This window comes from Petaurus breviceps, unplaced genomic scaffold (genome assembly GCF_028583685.1).
Source record: "Petaurus breviceps papuanus isolate PSGF00001 unplaced genomic scaffold, PetGlider_PUasm1.0 98, whole genome shotgun sequence".
Classification (NCBI taxonomy): Eukaryota; Metazoa; Chordata; class Mammalia; order Diprotodontia; family Petauridae; genus Petaurus; species Petaurus breviceps.
Genome location: NW_027187460.1, coordinates 4,449,831 through 4,472,100, shown reverse-complemented (window position 1 = coordinate 4,472,100; position 22,270 = coordinate 4,449,831). Strand labels below are relative to the sequence as shown.

The following is a 22,270-nucleotide window of genomic DNA, read 5'->3' as shown; positions in this document are numbered from 1 at the left end:
CATGCTAGGTACTAAAGAAGAAATATTTAGATGCAATGCGGTTCCTGCCCTCATGGAACTTATAATTTAGTATATAGATGCAACATTTTTTGCAAATAACTCTACTATAGAGTTTGATGGTTTTTTTTTTCTTTTTTAAAATTCCAAGCCTGTGATTTATAGGGAACTCCCTCCCCCAATGCAAAGGAGCACTTTCTATGCAACTTAGAACCTTAGAAAGTCATCCAGGGTACTGAGAGGTCACATAGCCAATATATGTGAGTGGCAGGATGGAACCGAGATCATTCTTGACTCTGAGGGAAGACTTTCTTTCAGCTTGTTTTTCGTATTATACAGTATTATATGATAGTATTAAACTCAGGGCTGGGTAGTCTGATTAGGACAGAATAGCACAGGAGCATTACTTACCTAATCCTAGAAGAAGCCAGGCCTCTCTCTTCATGGCACCGAATATTACATTAGCTTTCTTGGCTAACCTATGGATGATACTGTTGGGTTACATTGAACTTTTTGGTCCACTAGAATCCCCAGGTCATTTTTGGATGAATTGCTATCTAGCCACCCTTCCCCCATCATCTGCTCAGCATGTTAAATTTTTTTTGGTATAGAAATATAAGAAATCATATTTAGCTGTAAAAATTTAATCTTATTAGTTTTGTTCCAGTGTTTTAGTTTTCAAAAGATTTTTTTGAATCCTGATTCGGGCATCCAATTTTTTAAGCTGCTTCCTTGTGTTGTCTGAAAATTTGTTAAGCATGCTTTCTCTGCCTTTGATCAAGTCATAAATAAGACTGTTAACCAGAACAGGGCTAGGCATAGACCCCTGAGGTACTGCACTGTAGGCCTCCTGTTGCAGCAAGCACCCCAGTGTCCCCAGGGTGCCTGCTCACACAGGTTCTTGGATCTGCTCTGTTAAAGGAAAGCAACTCAAAATGGGTTAACAAGCTCACTTTAATCAGTCAGACATACATTGTTTACCTTGTTCAGGAGAAAAGGTCAGCACCCTGAACCTCAAAATATACAGGCATGATTATCAAGACAGAAACATCAAGTAGACAGATTTCCAAACTGTCCAACCATTACATCCATACCCAGTCAACATCTGGGTTTCCACATTCTGGGTTTTTCAAAGCCGGGGGACTCCCAACAACGGCTTCCCATAATTCAGATCAAATCACAGAACACTTCTCAAAGTGAGTCCCAAAACAAAGCTACACATCAGGGCTTATATAGCCTTCTCCTGACTCAGAGAATGTAACAACCTTATTGACCCACTGGCCAATCAAAAAGTATCTACTGAAAAACAAGCCTCCCTCCCCAGGCTTCTGGTGCACTTTAGCCTAGGGGCAGGGAAGATCTTTAAAATTTACATTCGCATTACACCTCCTCAGTTAGCATCAGACTATTAGTGGCCACATTTTGGGTCCAGCCATCTGACTGGTAGACTTTTTCAAATGAATTGTTAAAATCTAGTAAATTAATTTCTACTGCATTCCTCTGATCAGCTAATCTAGAAACCTTGTCATAAAAGGAAGTAGGGTTTGTCTGGCAAGACTGTTCTTTTAAAAAAAATCTTAAATTTTTTTTATGTCTTTTGTTTTTATATCACTTTTAATTCTGACTATTCTCTTCCCTGCCCCTGCCAAGAGAACCATCCGGTGCAGGAAAGATTAAAAAAGAAAGAAGTAGGGGAAGGCAGGTTTAACAATCAACCAACTCTTCAAATATCTTTGATTGTCTATGCAACTTTCCATACCAATAGTCTTCCACCTTTACAAGGGAGGGAGGTATTTTCTTTCCAGTCACCAGCTCCACATCATACTGCTTCTGCTCTGGCTGTCATCCCTCCTCCTCTTCCTCACTGGAAACTTGAACTTCCCTCCAGGAACCACCTTGGGATCTCCTCGATGAACCTTCACTTGATCTTGCCTGGAATCAAGCCTCCACCTTACTTGCTTGTTACTACCGTGTTTCCCCGATAATAAGACACTGTCTTATTAATTTTTTGGGACAGAAAAAACACCAGAGGGCTTATTTTCAGGGGAGGGCTTATTTTAATGAACATTTTCAGCAATGACATGTGACTCCTCTACAATTGCTTTCTTATACTCAACAGTATAGCTCTTCCTTTTTGTACTCATGTCTGGGGGTCAAAACAGACAGAATAATAAAATTATGACCATCAGTCCTTCTTTTCACTCCATCATGCCCCCTGAGTTCTTCTTTTTTCCTCCATCATGCCCTTTTTATCCTCCATCATGCCCCCTCACTCCTGCTTACATACCGGGTTTTTATGTTGTCCTGCCTCAGCTCTCCTCCGCGGCACTGCTCTCAATGGCGCCAGCAAGCAAATCACTGGGGAAGAACAGGATGACGCGCTCACTGCTGCAGCTCTGATTGGATGCAGCTCCGAGCACGGCGTGCGTTTCATGGGGGGGGGGGGGGGACGGTGTATACAGAGGGTACCGTAATGTAGCATGTAGCGCAGGGGATCACCTTCACTACAGTAGCAATCTCAATAGGGCTTATTTTCGGGGGAGGGCTTATTTTAGAGGAATCTTACACAGTAAGGGGAGGGCTTATTTTCGGGATAGGTCTTATTATCGGGGAAACACGGGTAGCTCCAAACCAAAAGATGCCTCCACTGTGGGCCACCCCTCTCTCTACTCCCCAGCTACCCTTTGTAGGTTATCTCCTCCCATTAAAATGTAACCACCTTGAGGGCAGTTAGTATTTGCATCCTCAGCACTCAGCACAGGGCCTGGGCAAGTAATAAATGCTTAATAAATGTTTTTATCTAGCTAGTTATCAGCTGTTCTCCTGGGCCAAGGTTAGCTTAATGAATCAATTCTTTATGAAGCCATGTTCTTTGTGATTGTTTTTCAGTCCTTCAGAGCTGTCTGACTCTTTGTGACTCCCATTTGGGATTTTCTTGACAAAGATACTGGATCAGTTTGCCATTTCCTTTCCCAGCTCATTTTCCAGATGAGAAAACTGAGGCAAACAGGGTTAAGTGATTTGCCCAAGGTCACATAGATAATAGGTGGCTGAGACTAGATTTGAACTCAGAAAGATGAGTCTTCCTGACTTTGGTCCCAGCACTCTATTCACTGTGCCAGCTAGCTGCCCCTGCTGTTTGTGATTACTGTTTCCTTATGTGGATATTCACTAAGCATCCCTCTGATAATGTTTTTCAGAGTTTGTCTAGGGAATCTATGTTCATCTCCTTGGTATACAGTAGACTCCATTCTCTTTCCTTTTTTGAAAACTGGATCCAATGGTATCTTCTCAGTTCTCTCTCATCCTTTGAAGGTCACTGATGGTCACTCAGCAGTCATATCTGCTAGTTCTTTCGGGACCTGGACGTAGTTCATTTAGCCTGGTGATTGGAACCATCAGAGGCCCTTCAGTACTAACTTCTTACCTCCCTATAATTAGGTATCAACTCCCTAGTAGTCATTGTTGCTCTATCCTCTCTAGTCTGAAAAGCATTCTCTTTGGCAAAGAAAAGAGAAGCAAAATAAAACTGAAACAATTCTGTTGGGCATTGTGCCCACAGGTCAGTGAGTAGGAGCAGGTGGGAACGCACCAGGCAAAATGGCACAAGAGAGCCTTGGATTGGGAGTTGGAGGCCATGAGCTCAAATCTTAACCCCGTCATAATCTCACCCAGGTGACTTGGTCAAGTCTCTTAATTTCCTCAATCCCTACTTTTTCCGTCTGCAAAATGAAGGGATCAGACTAGATCTGGGATTCTTCTTCTGGGGCTCCCTTTGGTCCAGTAGGTCCATGAACTTGAATGGGGAAAAAAAACTACATCAAGATGTCCTTTGTTCTCCAATGCATTTTGTGATATGCATATAAACACATTATTCAGAGAAGAGGCTGGTGGGCTTCACTTGGCTGCCAAAGAAATTCTTGACACCAAAAGGTTAAGGACCCTTACTCTTGTCTCATCCAGCTCCCAGTCTATGACCCTATGATCTCTCCTATATACTATATATATATATATATATATATATATATACTTTCGACTATAACAATCTGTGATTCTTCACTCTTTCCGTGTCTCTCCTATTCTTTACTCTTCCTTCCATTCCTAGCTTCAAGACCTCCCTTCTGCTTTTCTATCCTCTCTTCCCCTCCCCTTCCTTGCCCACCTGTTCTTCCACTTTCCTTTATTCTCTGCCTCCATCCATTTTCTCTCCATTCCTCTTCTCTCCATTTTGACTTTTTTCTTCCTTTTCCACAGTTTCCATTAAATTCTGTTTATTGAGTGTCTGCTATATGCTGGGCACTGTTCTAGGCACAAGTGATCCAAATCCTGACCTCAAGAACTATACAGTTGCCCTTTCTCTCTTAGTTCCCTTGTATCTCCAGCTATGTTCTTCCTTTTGTCTTCCCCTCCTCCAGTTTTCACCCCCTCTCTTGTTTTCTTAGTCTTCCTTCCCTGCCTGGGGCTTGGATAATCTGGTGGCTGATGGGGGAAGAGGGCAGATCCAGCACACCCATGCTGGCTGCTAGCTCAGGCATAGAAGAGTGGAGGGCAGAGGTTGGTCTGGATGTGGAGGGTTTGAGAGTGATGATGACTGTAGGGGCCTCTGTGTGTCCTTGGCCCAGGCTGAACACACAGCAAGATTTCTTCACCTTCAGCCCAGAGCCCCAGTCTAGGGAGTGGCTCTCTACACCTCCCTAGAGATTCTGAGCACACCGTGCCCCATAGCGGAGGGAAAAACACTGGCCCAGATAGACATCCTGAATGAGCTTGAACACAGGAGCCATCGAGAGGATGCAGTGATGCCTGAGGCAGTTTAAAACAAGTAAGGTGAAAGGTTCAGGGCACTAGCAGGGAGAAAGGTGGAAAAGGGCAGAGGTCTTGGAAGGTGGGGTCTCTTCCTCCTGTCTCCCCTATAGCATTGAGCTGGGCATCTAGTAGGCTCAAAACTGACTAAGTCTATCAGCTTATATTAAATGCCTGCTAGATGCTGGGGATACCAAATCAAAGAATGAAATAATTACTGCTCAAGAGAGTGTATTCTAATGGGGAAGACAAACATGTGTGTATGTGTATATATATTTATGTATATACATGCACGTATGTCATGCATGTTACATATATAACATAATGTGTGTGTCCATATATAGCTGCATGTATGTGCCCGCAGCGTGTCTTGTGTGTATGCACACACATGTGTGTATATACACAAATAGACATATTCATAACACATTAAATTCTAATGGGGAAGAGAAGTATACATGTATATGTATAGATATTACATTGTATGTATATATGATATACATATATATGTATAGATATACATATGTATGTATATACATATGTACAGATACTACAGTGCAATGTTACATGTAATCCATGTGTGCATATTTATTTACACATGCATGTGTTTATTTACATATGTATAGAATACATTATATGTTTATTCATATAGATAATAAGTCCACAATTATTTGTGCACAGCACATTTATACACAGGCATATATACATGCACATGTTATATTACATTCTAATGGGGAAGACTATATATATCTATGTGTGTACATATATATGAATATATATGCATATACATATACTTTAGAATATAATGTATCACATGTAATAGAATATATAACAGAAGGTAACATATACACATCTATAATATGTGTAGCTATAATATATTTATATACACACATATACATGCTGTGGGACATACAAGTACCATGTCTATATGTGCATATGGACAAGTACATGTATGTCAAGTAAATGAGAATGAATACTGACAACTACAAGGGAGTTTGGGAGGAAGGCCTCTGGCAGTTGAGGAGATCAGGAAAGGCTTCACACAGCTCCAGCTGTGTCTAGAGGAAATAGAGGAATTCCAAGAGGTGGTGGTAGGGAGAGAGCGGTCCCCTCGGAGAAGGCAGATGAGCGTCCCATGCATGTAACTTCAGGAAGGCCAGAATAGAAAAGTCTCAGAGTGAGGGGAGCAGTGAAGACTGGCAAGGTGGGGAAGGAGGTTGCCAGGTGTGAAGGGTTTTGAAGGTCAAGCAGGGGAATTTTTACTGCATCCCAGAGGCAGTAGGAGGGAGCTATTGGAATTGATTGAGCTAGGGAGTGACGTGAGCTGTTCATCAGCAGTGAAGGCGATGGGTTGGAGTGGGGAGACACTTGGCAGGGAGACCGATGATCAAGCAGTCATTTAGGTGAGAAGTATGGTGCAGTGTGAGTAGAGAGAAGGGGTCAGGGATGAGAGATATTGTGGAAGTAGAACTTATTGTGATGATTGAACTCGGGGCAAGAGAGAGTGAAGTTGAGGATGATGCCAGAGTTATGAGCTTAAGGCTGTAAGAATTGGTGGTTCCTTTGACAGGAATATGGGTGTTTCCAAATTGGGGGGGGGGTGGTTGGAGTCATTAGCTTTAAAGGTATCTCAGAGATCATCTAATTACCCCTCCTAGTAGCAGCTAGGTAGCTCAGTGGATAGACAGCTGGGTCTGGAGTCAAGAAGGCCCCAATTTAAATGTAGCCACAGATACTCACTAGCTGTGTGAGACCCCAGGGGAAGTCTCTTTAACCATCGCATGCCTCAGTTTCCTCACCTGTAAAATGGGGATAATAATAGCACCTACCTCCCAGCGTTGTTGTGAGATAGTATTTGAAGTGCCTGCTATGTGGTAGGTACTTAATCAACACTTGTTTCCTTCCTTCCTCATTTTACAGCTAGAGAAACTAAGACCTATGGAGGGCATAGAGAGCTGCGATCTGAACCTGTGACTCTTGATTTCTCATCTAGTGCCCTGTCTCCCATTCTGGTGGAATCACTCGGGGGGAGCTTTTAGAACCTTTTTTGTGAGGAGTCCAGGAAGGCTTCCCAAAGGAGGTGGAATTTCAGGCTCAGGAGATGATGAGCCAAGAATCTGTCTCACTAGGCTAGGCAGAAAAAGCTGTTCAGGGGATATGGAGGGGCTCTACAGAAGGATGGTGGCTGGCAGGGGTTTTCTAAAGCTTCTTCCTTTTCTGCATCCTCTCTGACCTTCTCATCCATCCTTCAGGGTCAAGTATAAGCATACCTCCCTGGGAAACTTTCTCTGACTATCCATGGTCACCTTCTTTGTTCTAGCTGTATTAGAACTTAAGGTGGTATGATTCAGCCCTTGGATGGGCTTTTTAATGGATTTTTTTTTTTTGCTTTTTTGGAGGGGGAAGGCAGGGCAATTGGGATTAAGTGACTTGCCCAAAGTTACAGGGCTAGTAAGTGTTAAGTGTCTGAGGCCGGATTTTAACTCAGGTCCCCCTGACTCCAGGCTGCCCCACTTGGATGGATTCTTAATCTTATCCGTATGAATGTTCCCATCACTTTTGCATATCCTAAACTATCCATGCTTCTCAAAATGGGTGATCCAGTGGGAGAAAGTGCTAGATTTAGAGATCTCAGCTCTACTCCTTGCTGCCTGTGTTATGTGGGCACAGCTCTTAATGTCTCTGGGCCTCAGCTTCCTCATCTGTAAAATGGACTAGCTAACCTGTGAGGTCCGTCCCAGCTCTTGTGCTACAGTCATATATATGTCTTTCCATAATTACTTCATAGGTAATCTACTCAACACATTGGAGGCCTTCCTCCATTTCTTTTTTCTTAAAAAAAAAGTATATTTTTTTCTTATTTCTCTGATTCTTTTAATATCTCTGCAGCATCAGGGAAGCACATTGTAATGGAGGCCCTTGAAGGACCTGCAGGGCCTAGAAGTCAAGGTGGACCCAGGTTCAAATCTTGCCCCTGATATATACTGGTGTGTGACCCTGGGCAAATCATTTAACCTTTCAGCATCCCAAGCAATTAAGACTATTAATTGCTAGACAGTAGCCAGTAGGCGTAACTGTAAGAATCACGGGTCTGTAATACACACACACACACACACAGAATTAGTGCAGGACTAGGACTGTTCTTTATTCTTGGAATGTTTTTCCCTCTTTACTTTTGGTCAGTCAGTAAATATTGAACACCTTCTATGTGCCAGCCACTGTGCTAAGCATTGGGGACACAAAGGAGGACAAAAGACAGGCAGGCCTCGCTTCCCAGAAACTCATGGTCTAGTAGGGGAGATAACGTGCAAACAGTATATGTACAAACAAGGAAGATACAGGATGAACTGGAAATAACCCGTTCTTGAAAGCCCAACCCCAATGTCACGTTCCCCAGGAAGTCTTCATTGATTTCTCCAGGTTAGTAATGACCTTCTCTCAGGACCTCCCTTAGCGTGTTCAGCATTTATCCCTCTATTCCATTTGCCACGTAACCTTGTGTATCCTTGTTATCTGTGTAGTGGTCATAGAGAGGCAGCTTGCAGTCTTGGATGGAGGGAGTGCTGGGTTTGTGCTTAGAGACACTGGAGTTCAAACCTCACTCGAACTGGGTGACCATTTAATGTTTTCTGAGTTGGAGACAGCTCTCTAAGACCACAAGTTAGACATGGGTGGTAGTCTGCGTCGGTGAAGGGTTCCACCCTGATGAAATCCCTGGTCCTTTCTGTATTAGCATCTCAACCCCTTACTGGACTCTGAGGTTCCTGAGGAGACTTCTCTATTTAAACCTTGTCCCCAGAAGCCAGTATAATGCGTTTTATGCCGGAAGCAGTACACTGTAGTAGCAGTTACTGCCCCTTTTTTAGAGAAGTCATTCACAGTCATTCAGTGTATGGCTTCCCAGTATGTTCTGGACATGGGCTCTTGACCTTTTAAATGCCATGTTGACCTCTGGCTCTCTGGGGAAGCCTACAGACTCCTCAGAACAAGATTTTTAGATGCATACTATAAAATACATAGGATTACAAAAGAAAAATGAAACACACTTGTAAAACAATTTTTTTAAAGCAAGTTCGTAGATTCCAGGTTAAGAATCCCTAAACCTAGTGTGTCCTTCTCCAAAATTAAGCAAAGACACATCGATGCTTAGATTGAAGTTGATAGTGTCAGCTGCAAAGTTAGAAATAGAATGGAACTTTGGTGCTGGCAAGGGCATTGGACCATAGAGTATCTTGGGAGGGACTTTAGAACATGGAATGCCAGAAGGACCTTAGACCATGGAATACTAGAATCTACAGTGTGAGGAACTAGAAGGGACATGTCTAGGCCAACTTCCTTATTCTGCAGGGGAGGGACCTAGGTCCAGACATGGGAAGGAACTTGCCCAAGGTCATGCAGTGATTTAGATGCAGAGTTGGGACTCAAACCCAAGTCTCCTGATCCCTAGGCCAAGTCAGGGTCTCTTTTTGTTACATCAGACTAGCATTTGCCTTTCACTTCCATTCCCCAAACAGATAACACCTAACTCCCCATTTTCTACATGAGGAGTTAAATCACAGATTGTTAGAGAAGGTGGGGGACCCATCTGACAGAGAAGCCAGGAGATGGGAGTCCAAACCCTTCCTTCAATAGAGGAGGACCATGTAGTTCCGAAAGGAGAAGGGCCTTCCTGAAGGTCACACAGCATCTCAGCTTTCTTATTACCCTGTGACTGCCGTCATATTCTTCATGTAGTAACCACTTAAGAGATCTTTATTGTATTTTTCTCAGTTTTTTTTCTCAGGTTTTCTCAGTCTTGGGCTGTGCTTTTTCTAATATTTCTCTGAAGGTTGCGGCACAGGCAAGTTCTCTCTGTGTGTGGCCAGCCCCGGCAGGACCAGCTATCCCTGGTCATATCTCAGATTGTAGGTCCATGGGGGCCTCATCTTCCCTCCTCCCACTTTTCCCCATGAGCCTTCAGAAGCTTGTGGCCTTTACAACTTGGCAGCGGTCCCTCTACCCAAGCACAGAAGTCCCGAGGCATCAGATTCCCCAAAGGGAACTGTGGTCTCTGTCCCCTCTGTAATTAGCCCTGATTGCACAGTGGAATGTTTTTGTTTGTAAAACCCCACTAAGAAGGGCAGGAGGCTGGGAAAGGAATAGACTTTGATATTCCCTTTGGAGCCCTGTACTTGGAAAGCCTGCAGGGCCATAAGCTCACTAGGACAGTCATCCTTAAGGGGAGTAAATAGAGTCAGTTGAATCCCCCCATGTCTCCAGTTTTCCACTGACAGAAGGGCATCATTAGTAGACCCCTACCCATCTCCCTTGCATTCTTCTGATTTGTTTTTCTCTCCTTTGTACAGAATGCTCATCATTCCCTGGATGGTGACCAAGGGACATTCACCTGGTATATTCCAACTTTACCCCTTTTCTCTTTTAAGTTGGGTGTTGTATGTCTCCTACATTAGATCGTGAGTTTCTTGAGGTCAGGGATGGTCTTTTTTGTACTTTCTTTGTTCCCACAACACATAGCACCATGTTTAACACATAGTAGATGCTTAATAAAGGTTTACTGACCCAACAATGGATGAGAAATTGCATTTGGTGACCTTTCTAACTATAAGATTTTCTGCTGTTGTGGTTTGAAGTTCTTTGTTCTAATATCCTATTTAAGACTCTGTTCTGAGATTCCATAACTCTTAAGATTCTTTGTTCTAGTATTTTGTACTAAGACTTGCTCCATGATTCTTCCCCCTCCCCTTCCCTCCCTTCCTTTTCCTTTCTGCATTTTGAGGTTCTGTGATGGTATTCCAGTGCTCCATGGATGGGTAAGCAAGAAGCACTATAGAAACCTAAGTTGTGAGGGTTATTTATCGAACACAGATGATGTGCCTATTCCTCTCTGCATTGGCTTGCCCTGGAAGAAATAGAAGAGAAGATATGGGCCCTGCTAATTTGAGGTTTATATATAGCCTAGAGTGTACGAGCACAGAGTAGAGGATGTTAGACTTAGAAGGCATCTAATAGATGTTTTGTGGCTGGAATCAAATTGGCAAAGACAAGTCATCTACTATAGTCCGTAGTTAACAGAACAATTCAGTTCACTTTATTGTTATCATGAGATGTTTTAATACAGACACTAAGTGCTGTGTGAATTGACTGGCTAGAGAGATCAGTGCAGCTTGGGAAGGGCTCCCAGAGGAAGTAGGACTTGTCCCAGGCCCTGAAGGACAGGTAGAATTTGCAGAGGTGGAGAAAAGGGGGAGGGTATAGCAGGCAAAGCCGGAATGGCATCCCTGGAACTGTTTCAGGCTGGAACTTGAGACTCCTCGGCAGTTCTGATGCCCTTCCCTGACAGTCCTGTCATTGCAGTCCCAGGGAGAGGTCTCTTCCCTTCTCTGAGTCTCAGTTTCTTCATCTGTGAAATGGGATATGCTTTTAATCTTCTGGGAAGAAAGAACTATGTACATGTGAGCTTTTTGCCCTGTGATGTAGAAGGGAAGCATGCAGGGACCGGATCCATTCAAATGAAAGCTGCATCCTACATCCTCAGCTAGCTTTGTTTCTCAGTGTGAGGAGTTTGCTCTTATGTCCTCTCATATGTTCTAGTGCTAGCTTCTCATTACAGGTTCCAGAGTGCTTTCATACCACTGAACTATAACCAGTCAGCCAGTCAAGTAACTTTTATTAAGCACCTGAGTTCCAAACACTGTGCTAAGCTCTGATGATAGAAAAAGAGGTCAAAACAAAACAAAAAATAGACAAAACAAAAGTCCCCTGCTGTCAGCAAGGAGCTCACACTCTAATTTGTGGTCCAAGAGAGCAGAGAAGCCAGCATGGGATCATGGGAAGAAGAAAGATCTACCTTATTTGTATAATGTGGGGCAAGATCTCTTTTCTCTGGAACCCATTTCTGTTACCTGGCATAGAGGAGAGAGCTCCAACCATGAAATCAGAAGATCCAGCTTCTGAATCTTGGATCAGAAACTTTCTTAATACCAGGCAAATATTTCATTTTTTGATTCACAGTTTCTTCATCCCTAAAAGAAGCAGCATGATATGGGGCCAGGGTTAGCTATCAGTTGCCCATGGGCCAAATCCTGCCCACTGCCTACTTTTGTACAGGGGATAAGCTAAGGATAGTTTTATATGGTGGTGATTTGACCCTTGGGGTATAATTTGCTGACCCCTTGTATAGGGGAGAGTGCTAGCCTTGGAGTCAAGAAGACCTGAGTTCAAATCTTGCTTCTGATTTAGTCTCTGGCTAGCCTTGGACAAGTTAGTTCCCTTTCCTGAGCCTCAGAGTTTCCTGCACAGTAAAATGAGGGATAATAATACCTCATAATATCGTTGTTAGGATCAAATGAGATAATTGTAGGTAAAGCATTTTATAAGCTCAAAAGCACTATGTAACTATGAACAATCAAATTTTTTTTTTTTTTTGCTTTTTGGAGGGGGAATGTAGGGCAATCGGGGTTAAGTGACTTGCCCAAGGTCATATGACTAGTTTTTTGTGTGTGTGTGTGTGTTAAGTATCTGAGGCTAGTTTGAACTCAGGTCCTCTTGACTCCAGAGCTGGTGCTGTATTCACTGCACCACCTAGCCACCCCTATGAACAATGATTCTTAGGAATGAGGACCAGGCTGGTGATTTCAATGATTCCCTGAAAAAAATTCACTAGGGAACTATCCTTTATCAATGAAGGACATTGCCTTCTCTCTAACTTAGTCTTAGAAGCCTAAAACAGCCTAGAACACTAAAAGGTTAGGTGACTTGCCTCGTGTCATACATCCAGTTTTTGCCAGATGTAGGACTTGAGAACAGGTCTTACTGTCTCTGAGGCCAGAGCTCTAACCACCACACTAATCTGCCTCATTTCCTTCTATAAAATGAAGGTAAAAATCAATCAACAGCATTTACTAGCCATGTGACCTTGGGCAAATCATTTAACCCCAATTGCCCTGCCTTCTCCCCTCCAGAAAAGCAAAAAACACAAAACAAAACAAAACAAAAAAACAAGACTCAATCAACAAGCATTTATAATACTTGCTTAGTTTATCTTCCAGTTTACACCTTATAAACTCATAAGTGTCTATGAATATGATCTTTTGTTATTGTTCCCACCCAACTCTCTGTACTTTGGTGCTGAATGAATCTTAGTGGAATTTCATTTGGATCCTTCCATTGACCACCTGAGGGAGGTAGTACAGTGATCTCTTACCTTTTTTTTTTTTTTTACCAGATGGAGAAACTGAGAATTGGCGGGAGGAAGTGCTTTGCCCAAGGCTGCACAGCTAAGATGTGGCCTAAACAGACTTATCAGTAAGCATTTATTAAATGCTTTTTGCAGGCCAGGCACTGAGTGCTAAGTGCTCAGGATTTAAAGAAAGGCAAATACACTGACTGTCTCTATCCTCGGTTGCTTAAATTCTAATAAGGGAGACAGCATGCAGTTAAGGATGTACATACAAGTTATATACTGTGTAAATGGCAGGTAATCTCGGAGAGAAGCCAGGTGGAGGGATGTGTGTGGATGTATGTGGGGTTTGGGGGGCAGCTGAAAAAGGTCTTCTATAGAAGGTGGGATTTGAGCTAATCCATTTACTTATTCATTCATTTTAATTTTATTTATTTATTTTTATTTTTTGATCTGATTCTTGAAGGTAGACAGGGAGACTAAGAAGCAGAGGTAAGGAGGGAGAGGGATCCAAGCACGAGAGACAGCATGAAGGCTCACAGATCAGAGATGGTATGACATGTGTGAGGGTCAGCAAGTAGGCAGATTGCAGAATATCTGGAAAGGAAGAAATTGTTTGAAGAGTGGAAAGGTAGATAGGGGCCAGCTTGAAAAGTCAAAGATTTTTGGGGCGGCCAGGTGGCTCAGCGAGTAAGAGCACCGGCCCCAGTGTCGGGATGACCTGGGGGATCAAATCCGGGCTCAGATACTTAGCACCACACCCAGAAATAACTGGCCGTGTAACCTTGAGCAAGTTACTTAACCCCAATTGCTTTAAAAAAAAAAAAGTCATAGATTTTTCAATCCTGTAAATATTAGGGAGCCCCTGGGACTTTGGCCAGAGCTCTGTCCTCATCTTGAAGATGCCAGGTCTGAACCTTCTTAATCAAATCAGAGTAGATGTCATATGGATGACATGGGGGCCTCAGCCTTTTTCATGGGTCCTATAACCTCACAAGTGGTAAGCTGTGAGCAGTCTGGGGCCTCTCCCACTTCCTCATTGCTTAGGGTTCAGGGGTCCCTCAGGGCTTTGCCCTTCTGCTCATCTCTTCTGGTGTTGGGTTTAAGGGGCATTCATGAAGAAACTCCACCCTCTCTGGCTCTGGCTCTGGTTGGCCTTGCGGCCCACCTGCCACTGAGTGGGAAGCCAGACCTGATTACCTTTCTGGGAAAGCTATTCTTAGCGGCCTTGAGAGAGTCAGGGGCTGTTCCTAGAATCCTTGCCCAATGCCCTGCAGGTGGCCCCAAGGGCTGCATGCCCAGCTCCTTCTACTCTCTCCCCACCAAACACAATTTGAGGCTTGAGGCTGAAATGGTCACAGGAGAAGCTCAGCTTTTCTTTGACCTACCTTCAGGGCTTGCCCCAATCCCCCTTCTTCAGGACTAGTGGGAAGACAGTCAGATTCTTCAGGATGCCTTAACTGCCTCTCCCTTGCCTTCATCCCACTCCCCTGCATCTGCAGAGGGGCAGATTCTTCCTTGGCCTGAGGTTACCTGTATTGCCTTGGGTAAGTCATTTTATTTTTCTGAGCCTCGGTTTCCTCATTTTACAAATGAGGGGTTGGACTACATGATCTCTAATGGTCCTTCCCAGACTTAAATCTGATTCCTTGAATCCTTGAAGAGGGAAGACTAGAAGGCAGGAGCCAGGGGTCAGAGTCCAGATTCTGCCACATCCATACTGGTGGTTTTGGGGCTGTAGCTTAACCTGTCTTGCCCTTGGTTTCCCCACTTGTAAATTGAAGGGGTTGGACCAGATGAATTCTAAGGTTCCTTCCCATTTTCATCTTCTGTGAATGCATGAGTACCTCTAAGAGGAGGCAGGCCTTGGGAGAGGGATCCGATGTTGCCTGGTCTGGGGAGGCTGTGCCGTCCCTCTGTGCCAACCCTTGGCTAATTGCAGGCACTTGGTCTGTTTTTCTTTTATGCCTGTTTGTTTTTCTTGGAAAACCTCGGAAGCCAATTCTCTTACCCAAGAGCAGAGGACCGCTGTGACTCAGCTCTGTGGTCAGGTTATCTGCTGATGAGAGGGGGGCCTGGTTGTCTGGGAGCTGACTCTGTTCCCAGCTCTGCTGAGGACTCTGGTGACATGGGGAGGAGGGTTAGGGAGGGGGCTGGAATAAGAAGGATCATAGGACCTAAATCCTGAAGGGGGATGATAGACTGGAGAATGTCAGGGCTGGAAAACAGGGCTTCCTTATACGGCAGAAAAGGTCAGAACTCAAAGCGCCCTTAGATGATGATGGTGATGATGATGGCTGATGCCACTCATGTCGATTATCTTGTCCTGGCTCCTAATTTTACAGTTGAGGAAACTGAGGCCTGCAGAAGCTATGATTTGCCTAAGGCACGGTGCCTGGCCTATTGTAAAGGTTTAATAACAAAGCTATACATGTTATACCATTGGATATATATTGGAAGATATGTGTTACTCTTATCCTCAATTTTCACATGAGAAAACTGAGACAGAAGTTGAGTGACTTCTCCAAGGTCATGCAACCCAGCAATCGTCTGAGGCTAAATTTGAACTCAGATCTCCCAGTCTATGGTTCTTATTCCCTAGTTGCCTAGGTAGTTTGATTGATTGATTGCCTAGGATTGATTGATCGCTATGATCCCACAAGTAGTAAGTGAGAGAGACAGATTTTGAACTTAGGGTCACAAAAGGTCAGAATTGGAAGGGCATCTTAAAGATAATTAAGTCCAACTTCATTTAAAAAATTTTTTTTTGTTTTTACATCATAGTCATTTTAAGATACAATACAACCCATCTAATCTATTGAGCCTTGCTTTATCATGGAGAGAAAAGATTAAGTACAACTGGCTGGTGCAGTGACTGCTTGGCACAGAGTATATGACTGCCTGCACCTCAGACCCTTGCCTCTGACCAGGAAATCCAGGTGGTGCGGCTGCAGGTTTTTGTTTGAGAGAGGAAGAGACTGAGGTCCAGAGAGGGAGTGTGATGTTCCCAGTATTTTTCAGGGGGACCTGGAAGAGCAAGGATTAGAACCTAGATCTTCTGACTTTAAGTTGGCAAGAGACAACTTGGGACGTTGCGGTAGTGAGGAAATGATGCTAGGGTTGGTGTTAGAAGGCCCTGGATTCAGCTTCTGGTTATGTTAACTGCTCATTGGCTAAGGGAATAGAGGCAAGTTCCTTTCCCTCACTAAGCCTCAGGCTCCTCTAATGATCCTTGTCTGTAGTGTGCTGGCTCTGGGTGGGGAAAGTGGAGGAAGGAAAGGCTTTCAGGTTGCATCTGCATCACTTTCTTGAGTGGTGATCAACAGAACACTTATGGGCAGGTTCTACTAGGCTCCAGGTCACCCCTGCTTATCCAGCTGCCTCCCTGAGCAGAGAGAGTCTGAGGAAAAGGGCTTTGTAAGTTTGGAAGTGCTATAGAAATTGGGATTTTCTATCTGTGTCCATGTCCGTATGCATGCCTCTGTCTATCTATCTCTGTATCTATCTATCTGTAGCTATATCTGAACATACATACACAGAGCTAGGTGGTGCAGTGGATAGAATACAGGGTCTGAACTCATCTTCCTCAGTTCAAATCTGGCCTCAGATGTTTACTAGCTGGGTGACCCTGGGCATGTCACTTAACCCTGTTTGTCTTCGTTTCCTCATCTGTAAAATGAGCTGGAGAAGGAAATGGCAAACCACTCGAGTTCTTTGCTAAGAAAGTCCCAAATGGGGTTACTAAGAGTAGGACATGACTGAAAAAGACTGAACGACACCAGCAGCAATAGCAAAAGAAGCTGGCATTATTCTTATGGCCACCAATGCTGTTTCTTTCTAGCCATAGCACCTAAGTCAAGGGTGTGTTCTTCCCTGAGACTGGTTTTTCATCATGGGGTGGGATCTCATAATATACCCAGGAGGAGCTGGAGAAGGAGAGGAAATCGCTGAGGTGGCTGAGCTTCTTCCCCTCCTCTCCTCCTCTGCCCCCTCATTCCCTTCCCAGTTTGCCAGCGACCCTGCTAGCTAGTATCCCCATAACCTGTGCTCAAGTCAATACTTGGGCATCTTCAAGCAAAGCCAGGGATCAGCAGCTTCCGGGAACCAGGTGAATGCCAAGGGGTATCTCCCCTTTAAGACTAGGGTTTCTTGTTTCAACAGGACAAGGTAGAATTTGGCTCCCATTCTTCCTCATCTCTTAGTGGGGTTTGAGAGTGAGGGGAGAGTAAACAGAGGGGAGAGAGAAGGAGAGAAGATGAGAGCAAAACCACCATGATATAGTAGTGTCCCTACTGCTGAATATGGAAACAAGGATCCTGAGTTCTAATCCTGTTCTTGTAACTTAGCCTTTTTGTGGCCTTGGACAAATCACTTAACTGTCATAGTTTTCTGTTCTCTTTTTATTCTGTAAAAGGAGTCAGGTTGAACAATATGACTGCTAAGGTTCCTTTTTGTTTTTCAGTCCTGAGCAACTCTATTTGACTCTTTGGATCAACTATTCATAGCATTTTCTTGGCAAAGATACTGGAGTGGTTTGCCCTTTCCTTCTCCAGTGTTATGCAGGCAGGGGTTAAGTGACTAGCCCAGGGTCGGTCACACAGCTAGTGAGTGTCTGAGGTCAGATTTGAACGCCTGTCTTTATGACTCTAGGCCCAGTATTGTATCCACTGTGCCACCTAACTGTCTGCTGTTCCTAGCACTTAGAACCTATGCTACCTTTTCCAAACTCTCCTATCCTACCTTCTTTCCTTTCTATGTTGTAATAATCAAAGATTACATTAACCTGGGGTCAAAATGGATAGATTTCAGATAGTGTGTGAATTTGGAGGGGAAAAATATATTTTTATTTTAACTATCCTATGGTTTCCTTTATGTGTATTTTATTTTATGAGTCTTAAAAAAATTCTGAAGTGTCATTAGCTTTCACCATCCTAGCAGAGGAGTCCATGAAACACACAAAAAAAGAAGAAAAATCCCTTCATCAATCTGAGGCTAGCATCCGGGATAAGGGAAGCGATGGTCCTCCTCTGTCCTAGTTGGATTGCACCTGGAGTATTGAGCTGAGTTCTTTGAACCACATTTTAGGAAAGTCATAGATAAGCAAGGGCCTGTCCTGAGGAGTATGACCATGGTCCCCAGGACCACAAACTGGGACCCAGGCCATGGGGGAAGAAAAAGAAAAGGCACAGGAGGGAACATGAAAGCTCCTTGTGAGAGTCTGAAGGGCTTTCATATGGAAGAGGAAATAGACTTATTTTGTGTGGCTTCTGTAAATGCAATCTGGGGAAGTTACAGGGAGGTGTTGTTGTCCATTCATTTCAGTTGTATCTGACTCTTTGTGACCCGTTTGGGGTTTTCTTGGCAGAGATACTGGAGTGGCTTGCCATTTCCTTCCCCAGCTCATTTTACAGATGAGGAAACTGAGGCAATCAGGGTTAAGTGACTTGGCCAGGGTCACACAGATAGTAAGTGTCTGAGGCTGGATTTGAACCCATGAAGATGAGTCTTCCTGACTCCAGGCCCAGTGTTCTATCCACCGAGCCACCTAGTTCCTCTTTTACTGTCACAGCCATCACTTTGTTTCCGGCCCTTAACTCTTCTTGTCTCTATCTGGACTATCACAGTACTTGCATATTTAATCTTCCTGCTTCTCACCTCTTCCTTCTCTAATCCATTCTCCATGTGGCTGCCAAAATCATCTTACTCAAGCACCTTTCTGATCAAGCAACTCCTCTCCTCAAACTCCAGGGACTCCTAATTGTCTCTACATAAAAAAGAAACTCTTCAGCTTGGCGATTGAAGCCCTTCCCAGCTTGGCTGTAGCCCACTTTCTAGACTCATTTTCCATTTCTTCCCTCCATATACTCATATGTACACATTAGTACATACACTCCATTCGCTTGTATGCCCATACTAGAACATACCTTCCACCTAGTAGGCATCACAGTGGCTAGAGAGGTAGACTTGGAGTCAGGAAGACTGGAGCTCAAATCCTGCCTTGGATACTCCTTGTGTTACCCTAAACCAGTTATTTAACCTCTATCAGCCTCAGTTTCCTCATCTGTAAAATGGCAATAATAGCACTTACCTCAAAGGGTTGTTGTGACCATCAAATGACATAATATATAAAACTTTTAAAGTACTACATAAATTACCACCATCAGTCATCTCTGTTCTAGCCATACTGGCCTACCTGGTGTTCATTGAATCCAACATTCTACCTCCTTGTAAGAAGGCCTTTGGATACACTGTCCCTGTTACCTTGAACACATTCCTTCTTCACCTTTGAATCTTGGCATCCCTGGCTTTCTTTATGGTTCCACTCGTGTGTTACAAATGTAGCTCTTTAAATGCCATGTCCCTTTTCCCACCCCAGTAGAAGAGAAATATTTTGTCTTTGCATCCCAGTACTTAGCCAAGTAACTGGCCTAGAGCAAGTGCTTGGTAAAAACACATTGAACTGTTAAACTGAATTTGACCATAAGCAAGACCTGCCACCTCTCCAAACTTTACTTTGCTCCCGTGTGAGTTTACTCATTTGTAAAACAGGGATAATTTTTTGGGCTGCCTATGTCTTAAGGTTAGAATATGATATGTAAACCTTAATGGACTCTATGTCACATCCAGTGAAATTCTAGAAAGAACTAGTACTGGACAGCAGGGCTCCAGGCTCCCAAGCCACTCGATGCAGCTGTATTGATAACAGAAGGGCCTCAAGGGAGGTTGGTGCCCTTGGGTGAGGTGTGAGATTCCTTGAAGATGGCTCCCCGGTTTCGTTCCAGTGCTGGCAAGAGACCTGAGTTCTCATCTTGTTCTTGTTGCTTATGCTGGGTGCTCTCAGACCCAGGGACCTTCCCCCTCTGGCTTGGTAGTGGTGAGGGTGGGTTATGTTCATTGAAACATCTCCCAGCCATGTTATTGAGGGTGTATTTTACTGGTTGTGTGAATCCTGTTAACTTCGACACCTGTGATTTTGAACATTAGCCCTACTGCTTTATTAGTTGTAAGACCTTGGGGGAATAGTCTTAACTTTTTCTGAGCTTTGTCATGTCTAAAATGGAGATATTAATAATACTACCTATCTCTCAGGATGGTTGTGGGTCAAATACTTAATTAAAACTGAGCTATGGAAATGAAACTTCCTGCTATTTTCACTTGCCTCATACTTGGCTCTAAATTGAAGATTCTGTAAGTGTACTAAACAATCTGGTCTGCGCCATAATTGGGGCTTGATCATGGCTAACACTTGCCCTTGGCTTTTCTCCCTAAATGCATAGCCCCTTGTTCCTGGGCTTCTACAACTTCCTAGACTTGCCACCTCTAGGTAGGCTGGCCTTGGAGTCAGGAGAAACCTGAATTCTAATACTGTTATGGACACTTACTAGATATCTGACCCCAACTAGTTACTTAAACTCTCCAAGCCTCAGTTTCCTCATCTGTAAAATGGGAATGATAATATCTATAACACCTATCTTACTGGGGGAGGGTTGTTGTGAGATTCAAATGAAAGAATGTATGAAAAGCCCTTTTAAAAACTTTAAAGTGCAATTTTAAACTTTCATAAATTCAGAAGTATAAATGCAACAACCAAAAGCATCAAAGTGTGATTATTTACATTTTTTATACTAGTTTCACTTTGTGACTTTCATAAATTGAATTTTATTTTAATTTTAGCCAAATGGGCCACCTTGTCATTGTGCATTATGTGTGTGTGGCAGATCTGTGACTCAGTAGAAGAGGTCAGTCATCTGATCTGTCTCTATTAGACTGTTCCTTGTGGGGTCATGTCAGAACTGTCATATATATCAAAACCTCGATGCTTGAAAGATCTAAGATTCCAAATCCTTTCAATCTCTGAGCAGCAGCCGGGAAAAGTTTTTACAAAGTTTGGAAAGTGACTAGAGAGATGTAGAAGACATGACTGTGGTTCTGTTGAATTTTAATAAGGATCATATTAATATTTTAAAATGGAAATAGTTGCCTTTTCAAATGTTTTTTTTTTTAACTTTGCAGCACTTATACTTTTGAAGTTATGAAAGCTTTATAACTTCACTGAGACTTTTGCGACATGCTGTAGAAATGCCGATTTCCTCTCCCTGCAGCCTTCATAGGCTTCCAGGGTTGTTTTCTCCCACCTTCTCATCTATGGTGGGCTTGGAAGCCAGTTAACCAGACTCATTTGCAGTAAGTGTCAGTAGACTGTGAGGACTGGGAGTGAGAGGAGGTAGGGTGTTGGAACTGGAGGTGGGAAGGAGGCTTGAATCCCACCTCACTCTGACAATGTCTGTGTATGACGTTGGCCAAATCACTTCACCTCAATTTCCTCATCACTAAAATGGGGATAGCAATGGCACCCACCTCCCAGGGTTGCTGTGAGGACTGAATGTTCTTGACTTGCTTGTGGCTTTTGAAAATCTTCCTCTTGGTTCTCAATTGTGTTGTTGAAAGCCTTGGGCCCTTTCTCTCCCCCTCCCTGCCTTAATGCCCATGAAGAAGCCAAGCAAATATGGCAGCAGTAATGGGAATGATAGTGGATGCTGAGATAGCAGGGTAAATATTTTCAGTGTGATTTGCACTTCCCTGTTGACCCCACAATGATGCATCCTTTGCGGGCAGATCACAGTTTACAAGGGGCTGTTCTCCTGACTGCCTTTGCATGTGGACAGTGCACAAGTGTGATAGTGTTCATGTCACAGATGAGGCAGCTGAGGCTCAGAGAGGAAAAGGGACCTAGCAATTGGCCCAGACTTGTCGTTGGAGCCACTCGTTGGTTGTCCATGGCGGGGGTTCTTAATGTGGATAGATTCTGGGATGGGGAGAATCCATAAACTTGGATATAGAAAAAATAACTACTAATCTCCAGCTGATTTTTAAGGGAAAAAGAAGGAAGTTAAACCGACATGATTCCAAGAAGGGGCCCATAGATGTCACAGAGTGCAAGCTCCTTGAGGGCAGGACTGTCTTTTGCTTCTCTTCGTATCTGCAGCCCTAGGGCGGGCACCATCTTCAATCGTCCTCATCAGTGCCTGGCCACTGGATCCACATGGTTCTGGAGGAGATAGTGAGGCTGGTGACTTCGCACAGCCCTCCCTCACTTAAATCCAATTCACTTGCAAGTCATGACACCATCTTCCTGCTATCTTGAGACTTTGAGAATGAAGGACAAACAACAGCCTATAAGTAGTGGTAGCTGCCTCACTGGGGACCCAACTGGCCAGTTCCAGTTGGACAACACAGCTCTTTCCTTCCTTCCTTCCTTCCTTCCTTCCTTCCTTCCTTCCTTCCTTCCTTCCT

General features: G+C 43.7%; 1 protein-coding gene and 1 long non-coding RNA gene across 3 annotated transcripts in view; one reads left to right on the top strand and one right to left on the bottom strand.

Annotated features, from left to right (window-relative positions):
* The window catches only part of PTP4A3 (protein tyrosine phosphatase 4A3), a 153,029-nt gene that overhangs the window by 76,175 nt on the left and 54,584 nt on the right, over nt 1-22,270 (top strand). The window lies entirely within an intron of this gene.
* Nucleotides 21,512-22,270, bottom strand: part of LOC138156135 (uncharacterized) — a 3,228-nt gene continuing 2,469 nt past the window's right edge. For both annotated transcript variants that reach the window (XR_011167076.1, XR_011167077.1), the window contains exon 3: nt 21,512-22,123. This is a non-coding gene — a long non-coding RNA (uncharacterized lncRNA). The remainder of the gene's footprint in view (nt 22,124-22,270) is intronic.